We start from the raw sequence: 12683 nt of genomic DNA, 5'->3' as shown, positions 1-12683 counted from the left end.
TTACTAATAAATGTTTATTTAATTCTTTAGATTTCATGTAAGTCAATCAACCTTCCTTTTGTGTTTTAGTTATGTGCCATTTCCTTACTTTTGCGAAAAAATATTAATTTGTGAAATAAAAATAAAAACTTACGAGTCATTTCTTCGAGATTATTTACGTTTTCAGGGAAGAAATTGAATCATTCTTGAAAATTAAACTTTATATCAACTGATATTTTTATTAACTCTATTATTAATCAACTTCCTAAATGTTGTTTGTTATTAATCACAAAACTATACAAATGGCTATCTGTACTCTACCCACCACGGGTATCAAAATCCGATTTCTAGCGGTGTAACTATGCAGACATACCGCTATGCTTCTAGGAGACTTCTAGAAATGTATAGCAAGAAATATCTTCCTTTAATCTAGCAGTACAGTACAAGTACGTATATAAAATATTACTTAAAAACGACTTTGATATGTTATTGACTACGTTAGCTGTTTGCCTTACACATTTTGGAAACAAGTTTCCGTAGAATCGTCATTGAACGCTTTTTTGTTTGTTTGTTTGTTTTATTAATCTGAAATGAACTTTCTATATCTAACCTTCTTTTTTATTCACTCGGTTATCAAGCATGCATATCCCTAACTTTTTATTTATTTATTTTTCTTTCAGAACTTTGACATGATCATTTGCTAATGGTCTAGTGTCTTATCCGGAAACAAATTAGGTTACTTTCGAAGTAACTTAAAAATTAGATGGAGCAGTTTTATTCCAGAGGGACTTGGATGACTGGCATGAAACAGCTCTGTTCTTTCCGATAAACAAAACTAAAACTAATAAAATCTACAGGTTTATAAGCGTATATAGCGGATAGCGTACATCAAGAAAGCAATATGGATAGTAATGGCAGAGTATAAATGTCATAAGTTTCCGAGAAGAGGTTTCTTGTGTTCTTTAAAATAATGATAATAGGGCATATTAAATTATAAGAACGTTACGTTGTTATGTATACCACGTTGTTGTTTTCTCTGGTCTAAGGTTGTTGTTGTTGTTGTTTTGAATTAAGCACAAAGCTACACAATGGGCTATCTGTGCTCTGCCCACCACGGATATCGAAACCCGGATTTTAGCGTGTAAGTCCGCAGACATACCGCTGAGCCACTGGGGGGCCTGGTCTAAGGAGTCAAAAGAGAGAGAAATTTATAAGTATTCATGTATGCATTACATTCAATTCGTGTAGATAGTACCTTTATGAACTTGAATACATTTTAATAATTAGATATTCGAATTCTAGCGAGAGAATTTCGATCTCCCGGTTTTTGGTTTTCACACAACTTAATACTCAAAAAAGTTATTTTTATTCTGTTTGTTTATTGTATGAATTGTATTTGTTTCTTCGAAAACAACCCGTAACATCCATAATTAAATTATTCCGTATTCTTTGTACTTCTTGTCGCAGATTACGTGTGTTGTTTCATAACCCAACAAATTCTGTTGTTGTCCTGTTAATGTTGCTTTTTTCTCGTGTAATCTTTTCTTTTGATTGTTAATACGCGATATTATGTATTTTTATGTTACTTGTAGCCTTGTAAGAGAACATATTAGTATTAAAAAATAACTAAACGTAGCACTACAGACAAACCTTTAAAACTGTCCAGCCACCAACAGGCATGCCCACACTACAAACATCACTTTGATCTGATTCTTTTGTATCTGCGGATGCCGAAATTGCCTGTGTTTTTAGCCAAAGAAATCTATAATATTCTGGTTCCCAATGTCTAGCCACTAGAAACTTCTTAAACGTTTACACGTTGGTAATTAAGATGTCCAACAGCATCTACCTTTCTGACTTCTTGTTGTCTTCAACACATTCTAGATCACAAACTTTGCAGCACGAAGAGACTGCTTGCCATTAGTATGAACCTCCACCTGAGAGTTCATTAAGACTTCTACGAAGACGGAACGAGCAACGAGAAACTGTTGTCCTTTGTGTCTTCTGGCTCTAGATTCTTTTTCAATAAGTAGGAAGTCAATAGCTGTATTCAGTTATTCTGTAACTTTTCGTGTCTCAAGAAGACAGTGATTTTTTTTTTATTACGTACGTGGATTAATGTCGTTGCTTGACTGTGTGCAAGTCCATAGAATCGCTAACTTGATAGCCCTTTCAAACTGGAAGGAAGAGAAAATCACATATTCTCACCGTAATTGTGTTTACAAAATTCATCCTTGGATAGGCTACGCTGCTAGGACTGAACAGTGACAGCGAGGGCTCTAACAGTACGAGAGAACACAGCTGTATATGTAGACTTGACAATAACTACATCTTACGTTATTATTTAGTTTCTTAGAAAGTCATTGTGTAACATTAAGCAGGTGCGTTAAATACATTAATAGAGATTAGCTAGTAATTTAAACTAAACTTTATATACTGCTAAACATAATAAGAATACTATATTTTACAATAACTAAATTACGTCGCTCGTGTGCCCGGATGCTGTTTCTAATTCACGATTTTTTGCCCTCTAGAAAGAAGTTACCTATTGACAATCTTTGGTAAGTACCATCTCCAATATCTTATATTCTAAAATAAGTTAAATTATAAGGTTCTGAGTAGGCAATATAAGTGAAATTAAAGGGTATCATTTGTTATCTCTCATATTATAAATAATTCTCATCAAAACAAAGTATATACAAAGAATTAATCCAGAAATGATGGCATCTGGCTTTTCTTTCTTATTAGAAGCATGCAAAAACATGGAATAAAAAATTGTATTGATTAGAATACATTGATTCGTCATTTGGGTACTGTAGCTGTTGACATATAACTTCACGAAAAATGTTAAGAAATGATCGCCCCTTTTTGTTTGTTGCTGTTTTGGATTTTTTAAACCTCTTAACTTTACATATGTTATTCATGTTTTATCTTCAGTTTAATTTTTTTTTATTCAAAGGAAAACCAGTCTCACTGCTGTCTCGTAAAACAAGTTCATTATAATAATAATTCATTAATAGCGCATTATAAGTTAGCAGGTACAATTATATTGAAATACTAAATGCTTCCTAATTTACCACAGAGTAATATAGATCATTGGGTTGTTACAAACGTTCATCTTTTTGTTCATTTACGTCTTCCCTCTGCTATTAACAACCGATTTAAATACAATATTATTTGCACAATAAGCGATAACATAAATCTTGAAACGGTCAAAGTGAAAAGTGAACGTAAACAAAATTGAAACCTAATCAAAGTGTTATGTAAAACTCAGTGTTAAAAAATCAGTCACGTTATCATTGAACGTTCTGTCTATATAATATTTTATTTAAATCACTTTTAATGTACGTAAGAAGACAATACAGAATACTCTTACTTTGAAATTCACTAGCCTGAAGATTTAAAGATACACGTTATATGAATGGGTGATGTTGGTATAATTGTAAAAAAAATTACTTGAACTAAAATATACAACTGATTATAAGCGTCTCAAGAGAAGGGGTAATAGAGTTAATACGTGTGGAAGGGGTAATAGAATTAATACGTGTGAAAGGAATAAAAGGGTAATAGAGTTAATACGTGTAGAAGGGATAATCGAGTTAATACGTGTGGAAAGGGTAATAGAGTTAATACGTGTAGAAGGGATAATAGAGTTAATACGTGTGGAAGGGGTAATAGAGTTAATACGTGTGAAAGGGATAATAGAGTTAATACGTGTAGAAGGGATAATCGAGTTAATACGTGTGGAAAGGGTAATAGAGTAAATACGTGTGGAAGGGGTAATAGAGTTAATACGTGTGTCCGTGCTTATTTCGCTTGATCTTTATAAAGCTATTCCAATTCTCAACTAGATGGCTCAAGCAGAAATGGTGATTTTACAGTTTTGCTAATTGTAAACACAGATGCACTCTACCGTTAAGGAAGAATTTAATTACACCAGATGACGTCCATAGGGAGATTCGACTCATTTCGGAATCGCAGAAATCAGCGACAAACGGAACATGGCATGAAATGATAATTCACTTCTGATTGAGTGAGACATTGAAAATCTTCATTATGTAATTAGCACTACATGTCTATATGTGAAAACTGTTAGAATCACATATAGCGTGCTTGAATAAACAATTTTTCTGTCACTTATTAACGAAAGAAAACAAATGAGCTAAAAATAATTTTTAGCAGCTGTGAAGAAGTAGTTATACTATGTGATTATTGTGTAAGTGTGTTTGTGTGTGTGTGTGTGTTTTTTTTATAGCAAAGCCACATCAGGCTAACTACTGAGAATTATTGTGCGAAAGATCCGATTCGAAATTCTCTACGTTAAGAGATATCTTACTGTATAGTTTTTACCATTGTTCCAAATAGCAAAATAATATACACGTTCCGTTATTATTTCATTTTAATTTATTTTGCTATAAGAAACATTTGCATTTTCAAAGCTATTTGCAAAAATGCACAGCATTAACAGTGCTGATTGGCTGTCTTCTCCCTGATCACTAGCTTAAAATTGGGGATAACAGAAAATAACTTCGAGGATGAAGAGGTCTGAAGTGTATCTAATCCTCTCAGGTGAAACACAAGTGACCAAACACTGATAAAGAGAAAAGAAGATAGCAACTTTGCCCTAAATACAATCTTAACAATCATTAAGCAGCTTTAACATTTATAGAATGTTTTTTTTTTTCTAAAAGCGAAAGTGAAATTCGTAATTTATAGGAGAGAATATCGCATTAAAGTTTTGTAAATAAATATATTGAAAACGAAACTTCGCGAATGTCATAACTCCTAGAGCGATATTATCTAGAGTAGAGACAGGTCATAGGATGACATTATTATTTATAACTTCATTGATCTATGCTGAACAAGTAGTGATAAAAAACTAGCATGTTTGAGAAGTATAATCAACAACAATTGAGCTGTTCAATGAAAATGGACTTCTGTAAAAAGTTCTCAAACCTACTATGTATAACTAACGTCCATTGAAGTTCTCAAACCTACTATGTATACCTAACGTCCATTGAAGTTCTCAAACCTACTATGTATACCTAACGTCCATTAACGTTCTCAAACCTACTATGTATACCTAACGTCCATTGAAGTTCTCAAACCTACTATGTATACCCAAGGTCCATTAAAGTTCTCAAACCTACTATGTATACCTAACGTCCATTAAAGTTCTCAAACCTACTATGTATACCTAACGTCCATTAAAGTTCTCAAACCTACTATGTATACCTAACATCCATTGAAGTTCTCAAACCTACTATGTTTTCCTAACGTCCATTGAAGTTCTCAAACCTACTATGTATACCTAACGTCCATTGAAGTTCTCAAACCTACTATGTATACCTAACGTCCATTGAAGTTCTCAAACCTACTATGTATACCTAACGTCCATTGAAGTTCTCAAACCTACTATGTATACCTAACGTCCATGGAAGTTCTCAAACCTACTATGTATACCTAACGTCCATTGAAGTTCTCAAACCTACTATGTATACCTAACGTCCATTGAAGTTCTCAAACCTACTATGTATACCTAACGTCCATTGAAGTTCTCAAACCTACTATGTATACCCAAGGTCCATTAAAGTTCTCAAACCTACTATGTATACCTAACGTCCATTAAAGTTCTCAAACCTACCATGTATACCTAACATCCATTGAAGTTCTCAAACCTACTATGTATACCTAACGTCCATTGAAGTTCTCAAACCTACTATGTATACCTAACGTCCATTGAAGTTCTCAAACCTACTATGTATACCTAATGTCCATTGAAGTTCTCAAACCTACTATGTATACCTAACGTCCATTAACGTTCTCAAACCTACTATGTATACCTAACGCCCATTGAAGTTCTCAAACCTATTATGTACACCTAACGTCCATTAAAGTTCTCAAACCTACTATGTATACCTAACGTCCATTGAACTAACAGGAAATTAAAATTCCACGGACAAGAATAGGATAATCAACTAAGGACGAGAAACGTTTATGTTAACTCGAGGTCAAATACGTTAAAAGACACTGTCATAGTTTCTAGCACCTCGCGCATTACAAACATAGGGATTTTAAAAGTTACCTGATGCCGAGGTTATGATACATTGCTCAACGTTCACGTGTGATATTTCCACCCTGTTCTAGACTGAATAACTTAAGTTAGCTTTGACAGACACTTTTATTCAGTTCCACACTATCCAGGGATACTGATTTTTAGTTTCAATAAAAACTTGAACATGTACACATTTATATACATAGGTGTGAGTACCATTAGAGCTGTTGCCATTCGTAATTTTTTTCTCTTTTCTTACATTCAAATCAATTGACCTTTATTTTTGAAGAACTTTAGTAATTAATCACTTTTACATGTTTAGATTTAATCAATACAACCTATTAAAACAAGGTAAGATTATTGGCAATTCATCTTCTGATTTTTTTCCGGAAGTACTTTCAATGCGCTCGAATCGTAATCTGAGGGTCGCGGGTTCGAGTCCCCGTTATATCAAACATGCTCGTCCTTTCAGCCATGGAGACGTTATAATGTTACGATCAAATCCATTATCCGTTGGAAAAGAGTAGCCCAAGAGTTGGCGGTGAGTGGTGACGACTGGCTGCTTTCCCTCTAGTCTTACGCTGCTAAATTAGGAACGGCTAGCGCAGATAGCCCTCGTGTACCTTTAAGCAAAATTCAAAAACAAACAAATAGACTTTCAATGTGGAAATCAACAGATAGCCTCACGTGGCTTTGCTATAAGAAAAAACACACACACGCTTTCAATGTATCATTCTCCTAGAGTGCAGTATGGTATATTTATTGATATAGTGCTATATCCAAGCAAACGTACTGAAAGAAAGACGCACAATGAAATCTTATAAACTAGTTTGAACCATTTTTTTACAACTTTATCACAATTCAGAAAACAAAATCACTTCAGCTTAGATACAGGTTATGTTTTACGTATATATTTGATTTCAAAATCTCTTGGAGTGGTGACTATGGTTGATCGCCTACACATTTATGTAAGATTTTCTACTAGAAAATCTCCTAAAACAAAACAGTTGTGGTTGTGGTTAGTAATTAAAAGTCTTTATATCATAAGGAAAATAAAAACCTTTAATGATCACTCTGTCCTCGGTCATTAACTGCATACCCACGTTCCTAGGTTATCCCTTGACCCAATAATACGCGACAAGGTTAGGCCTACTTAGTGAGTTACAAAACTTTGAGGCACGACTGTAACATGCAAAATTTCATGTATCATACCTGTCACATTTGGCCGATGTAGTTATGAATATATAGGATTGCTACATATTAATCTAACTAATGCTATAAATAATAAGATATATATTGATTATATAAATTTAATATTACAAATTACAGAAGCAAACACAAACATCCGTTTTATTGAGTACGCGGCAAATTCTAGCTAGATATCTACAGTAGAACAAAATCTATGTGAATATATCATCCTCCGTAAGGATTGTTTTTCTCCTTTTTCAGGGAAAATCCGATTTTGATTAAGAACGACGTTGTTAAAGCAAGTCTGTTTGTTTTGTTTTAGAATTTTGCGTAAAACTACTCGAAAATTATCTGCTCTAGCCGTCCCTAATTTTGCAGTGTAAGGCTAGAGGGAAGGCAGCTAGTCATCGCCACCCACCGCTAACTCTTGGGCTACTCGTTTACCAACTAATAGTGGGATTGACTGTCAAATTATAACGCTCCCACGGCTGAAAGGGCGAGCATGTTTGATGCGACCAGGATTCGAACCCGCGACTCTCAGATTACGAGTCGAACGCCTTAACCCACCTGGCCGTGCCGGGCCTTAAAGCAAGTCTGCCTAACGGCCAGGCTTGAAGGGGTGGAAGGATTACAAACTGGTGATGGTTCTTAAAACAGGAGGATACTGTATGGAAAGTGAGTTTGAAAATGAGGAAAGTTAAATAAAAGAGGTGTAGTTTTATATCTAATTGGACGGGTAGGTGGGATAAATTTTGGGGCTATAGTGGGCGTATGCAAATTCAAGATCAAGGAAAAACTCTTTACATTCCACATCGATTGATTTAATTATGTGATTTAGACATAAACTTGTGCATTTTTTGTTTTGTGTATTGTTGTTATTGTTAGTTTTGTAAACAACCGAGATTTCTAAGCTTCGCTTGTAAGAATAACGAAAGTTCAGTGTTGTCGTAAGGAAACAGAAGGTGTTAGTGAAACATTTTCTCTAAAGTTTTGCTCCTATCCAATGGATGAAATATTGATTTAGATTCTAGGCCTTACTGAGGAAGAACTGTCTTGTGTTGTTCTCTTCAGAAAACTTCTTTATGGCTTTGAAAGAATATTTTGCTCTTGAGAGAAAAACACAGTGAAAGAAAATACGGCTGTTCTTTGATGTGCACATTGATCAAAGTTAAGTTAGTTTCGTACATTGATCAAAGTTAAGTTAGTTTCGTTTTATGTTAATATCAAAAATAGAATAAAGATTTTGATAATCCTGTATGTAGAAATTTTATAAATTTACTACCAAAGGAGATACAAATGAAATAAGAGCTCGTATGGAAATTGAATTTGTTACGATAGATCAATAAATTTGCATAAAGGTTTTGGACAGAACTTATTCAGTATGCTCTGTATTTTATGTAATGTTATTTAATTATCTCTCAAAGGAATAGCTTTTGGTGTTCACTTCTAAAGATACATGACGTTATACACCATATGCTGTCATCAAAACCCGCAAGAAACGTTTTATTTAATCAAAATTGAGTGAACTTTAGTTTAACAAATTTACATATATATACAAACGTTATATTAGAGCAAAGTTAGCTTCAGCTTGCTTCGAACTCATATCTTTTATAAATGAACGTGACAGTATTTCGTAAAGCACTTGCTAAACATAAAAGTTTGTAGAAAGTTAGATCTCGTCTGTGTGTATAGAAATAATTAAAATATTTGTAGAAAGAAATGGTTCAAAAAGAATTATCGTAATGAATTAGGTATAACTAAAGTATTAAAACAGAAAAGAAACTGACTCAAAGTTTAGCTACGTGGACAACTTTTAACAGACCGACTTCAGGCCTCTGCTATCTTGTACTTTACTGAAATAATTTTAGGCTTAACGAGGTTCCGTATTAATTCAATATTTATTTTGCATAGAGCTTGGATTAACAGAGCTCACGTCAAGGTTTGGTTTTAGTGCAACTGTATAAGAACTTAATTATAAATAAGCAGCACGTGATTAATTATCAGCTTTCTTCAATAACTTACAACTGAACTTATTAGCATCGTGATAAATTGTCCTCAGTTTGACTTTGCGAAAACTTTCTAAATAGAACGTATTATTATTATTACTCTTCAGAATACACGAGTAACCTCTTAGCGCTTCAAGGTTTTGAATAACAATAAAACAGCAAAAGTCAGCATGTCAACATCCCTGCTTGTTCACTTCTTTATGTGCTTGAATAACGTTATGTCTCCCCGTTCTTTTTTCTGCTCTTCCTTTAGGCATTCGTACACGTTTACCCCTTATATGCTTTTCTAACATATCAATTATGTACGACTTTCTCTGCTTGTATATACGTGTGTATTTATTTATTTATAAAGATATTCCTGCACAGACAATATTATCTATTTAGTATCGACCTGGCAGTGTTGGAGAATGTTTTAAAACTTTTAGGTATTTGTTCACCGAGTAGAAGAGAAATATAAAAGATAATCACAAAACAAATCTTAAGTGTACATAAAGAGGGGAAAAAAACATTATAAAAAATTGTTATAAATAAAGTCTACAACCAAGCGTGATGTTCATTTAGCTATGAAAGTTTATCCTAAAAAAATATAACTTACAACAGATTAAGACCAAATGTGATGGAACTTCGAATAGGGGGGACAAGCTTTGAAGACATGAAGCATAATAATAAAGCTGTGACAGATTGGTAAATTTATTTAATATGTTTTTTTTTTTAAATATTTTATATGAATTGGTTAAAATTCTTTAAGAAGTTATTTAGAAAGGAAAAAAAGCGCGAAAGTGCATAATGTAGAGAAAAAAATATAGAATAAAAAGAAATAGTTGAGGCAATAAATGACGTAAACTGAAAGCATTCTATGAAAGGTAAAAAAAAATAGCATGGTTTACAATAATCCGTGATGACGATTGTTTGGTTTTGAATTTTGCGCAAAGCTACACGAGGGCTATCTGCAATAGCCGTCCCTAATGTAGCAATGTTAGACTAGAGGGAAGGCAGCTAGTAATCTCCATCCACCGTCAACTCTTGGGCTAGTCTTTTACCAACGAATAGTGGGATGGACCGTCAAATTATAATGCCCCCACGAGTGAAAGGGCGAGCATGTTTGGTGCGACGGGGATTCGAACCTGCGACTCTCAGATTACGAATCGAACGCCTTAACCCACCTGGCCACCCCGGGCCCCTTAGCATGTACATATCATATGAGGTAGCCACAGTAAACCAATGAACATAAGAACATGACTGAGAGCAGATGGCGTGACCAAGGTAAACTTAAGTGCCCTTAACATGTCATGGGAATCTAACAAAGAAAAAGACGCAATATAAAATGGAGGTGTGCTTTAGAAGTAATCTAAAAATCTAAAAGTTGGCAACTGAAAATTTAAAATCCCACTATTCGTTCGTAAAAGAGTGGCCCAGGAGTTGGCTATGGCTGACGTTGACTAGATGTCCTCACGTCTAGTGTGTGTTTGTTATATTAAAGAGGACTAGTGCAGGCAGTCCACGAGTAATTTTGTGAAATTTAAAAACAAACTGCGTGAAGGAAACCTATAAGTAGTAAGTTTACGCCACGGAAGGTGTTAATAGAATTAACAAGGTAGAATGATGAACGTTTGAGTAATGGACTGATGGGTTGTAAGAAGCCAATGATAGGTCATAATATACAGGAAAAACGTGGGATCTGGAAATAAAAAGTTTATAAATGTTGTCATGATATAAAAAGTGGATCTATTTGATAGCGTGCTATTGTCCTCTCTTTTAGCACAGCAGAGAGTCTGCGGACAACGCCAGAAATATGGTTTCGATACTCGTGGTGGGCAGAGCATAGATAGTCTTTTGTGTAACTTTGTGCTTAATTACCAACGAACGAATAAACAAATCTTGACAGCGATAATGTAACACTTTGCTCTCATGACGCTTTATTGGCTTTGTGACTGGATTCTTTACGTAAAGCTGATTAAATCTTAGTTTTAAGTCAGCATGAGAAGATCTGCTTGTAGTTAAGCACAAATAATGGGGTAGCTGTGCTTTGCTACCACGGGTATCGAAACCCTATTTCTAGTGTTGTAAACCCTCAAAAAGAGGAATGAAATATTACATGATTCCTCTATTTTCCAGAAAGTTCTTATTTTGTGTTTAAAAACTAAAATAGTAGCCTTTAGCCAAGCAGGCTATTGAAAATTGAAATCAAAATTTGACACATGGCAATACGAGATCTGTTCAAAAAATACGCGAACTGACGTCATAAAACAAAATGTACTTTATTTAGAAGTTACAAGTTTGGGACCCCTTCAAAGTACTCTCGTCCCCAACGCACACACTTATCCCAACGGTGTTTCCACTTGTTGAAACAGTCCTGGTACGCTTCTTTTGTAATGTCCTCCAGCTCCCTCGTCGCATTTGCCTTAATCTCGGGAATCGTCTCAAATCTTCTTCTTTTCAAGGGTCTTTTGAGTTTGGGGAACAAGAAAAAATCGCAAGAAGCAAGGTCAGGTGAGTAGGGGGTGGGAAGAATAGTGATCGAGTGTTTGGCCATAAACTCACGAGTTTTGAGGGCTGAATTTCGCAGCAACGTGGTGCATCTTCAATTTTTCGGTCAAAATCTCGTAACAAGATCCAACTGATATCCCACACTTTTCAGCAAGCTCCCTGACAGTCAGACGTCGATTTGCCCGCACCAGAATGTTGATTTTGTCGACGTGTGGGTCGTCAGTTGACGTGGAAGGACGTCCAGGACGCTTATCATCTTCAATGGACTGTCGACCATCCTTAAAACGTTCATGCCACTTGAAACATGCCGTACGCTTCATAGCAACGTCACCGTAAGCCGTGTTAAGCATAGCAAAAGTTTCAATCGCAGATTTTCCAAGTTTAACACAAAGTTTCACAGCAAGTCGTTGCTCCTTCAGATCATTCATTCTGAAATCCGCCAAACGAAAAAATCGCACTTCACTTAAAACCGCGTAGCTAATACACAAATGAAGATATCTGCAATCGGGAAATGGCGTCGTAATCAGCTGATCTGTGCAAACCTAGCGACATCAAGCGGATTCCCCTGGAACCAACTGGAGCCGCGCAATTCAAACAGTCCGCGTATTTTTTGAACAGCCCTCGTATTAAGAAACACAAAAAACACTATTTTTGAATAAACAATAAACATAACTATGGCATTATGTTATCCTTCTTCTAAAACCCTTCTGCTTTACAATGGTTAACATGCCGCATTGGGGATTTGAGTATCCATAATTCACGTCTCGTTTTCGACAAAGAAAAACTGTGCTTCACAATATGAGTCGTCTGTAAGTGCGTTATAAAGATGACTGTCAAATCCCACTATTCGGACTCACAAGAGTAGCCTCAGTATTAACAGGTTATCTTCCCTCTAGTTTATCACTTCGAAATATGGGAGGCTAACACAGATAGACCCTATGTTGCTTTGAGCAAAATTCAACAAAACA

General features: G+C 35.0%; 1 protein-coding gene across 5 annotated transcripts in view; it reads left to right on the top strand.

Annotated features, from left to right (window-relative positions):
• Positions 1–12683, top strand: part of LOC143252218 (discoidin domain-containing receptor A-like) — a 356540-nt gene that overhangs the window by 91186 nt on the left and 252671 nt on the right. For 3 of the 5 annotated variants that reach the window (XM_076504017.1, XM_076504019.1, XM_076504018.1), the window contains exon 3: positions 2514–2540. The exons of the other annotated variants lie outside the window; for them this stretch is intronic. The gene's annotated coding sequence lies outside the window, so the exon portion shown is untranslated. The remainder of the gene's footprint in view (positions 1–2513; positions 2541–12683) is intronic. 5 annotated transcript variants of the gene reach the window in all.

This window comes from Tachypleus tridentatus, chromosome 6, assembly GCF_004210375.1.
Source record: "Tachypleus tridentatus isolate NWPU-2018 chromosome 6, ASM421037v1, whole genome shotgun sequence".
Taxonomy (NCBI): domain Eukaryota; kingdom Metazoa; phylum Arthropoda; class Merostomata; order Xiphosura; family Limulidae; genus Tachypleus; species Tachypleus tridentatus.
Note: the sequence above shows the minus strand (reverse complement) of the source record. Positions and strands in the feature narration are given on the sequence as shown.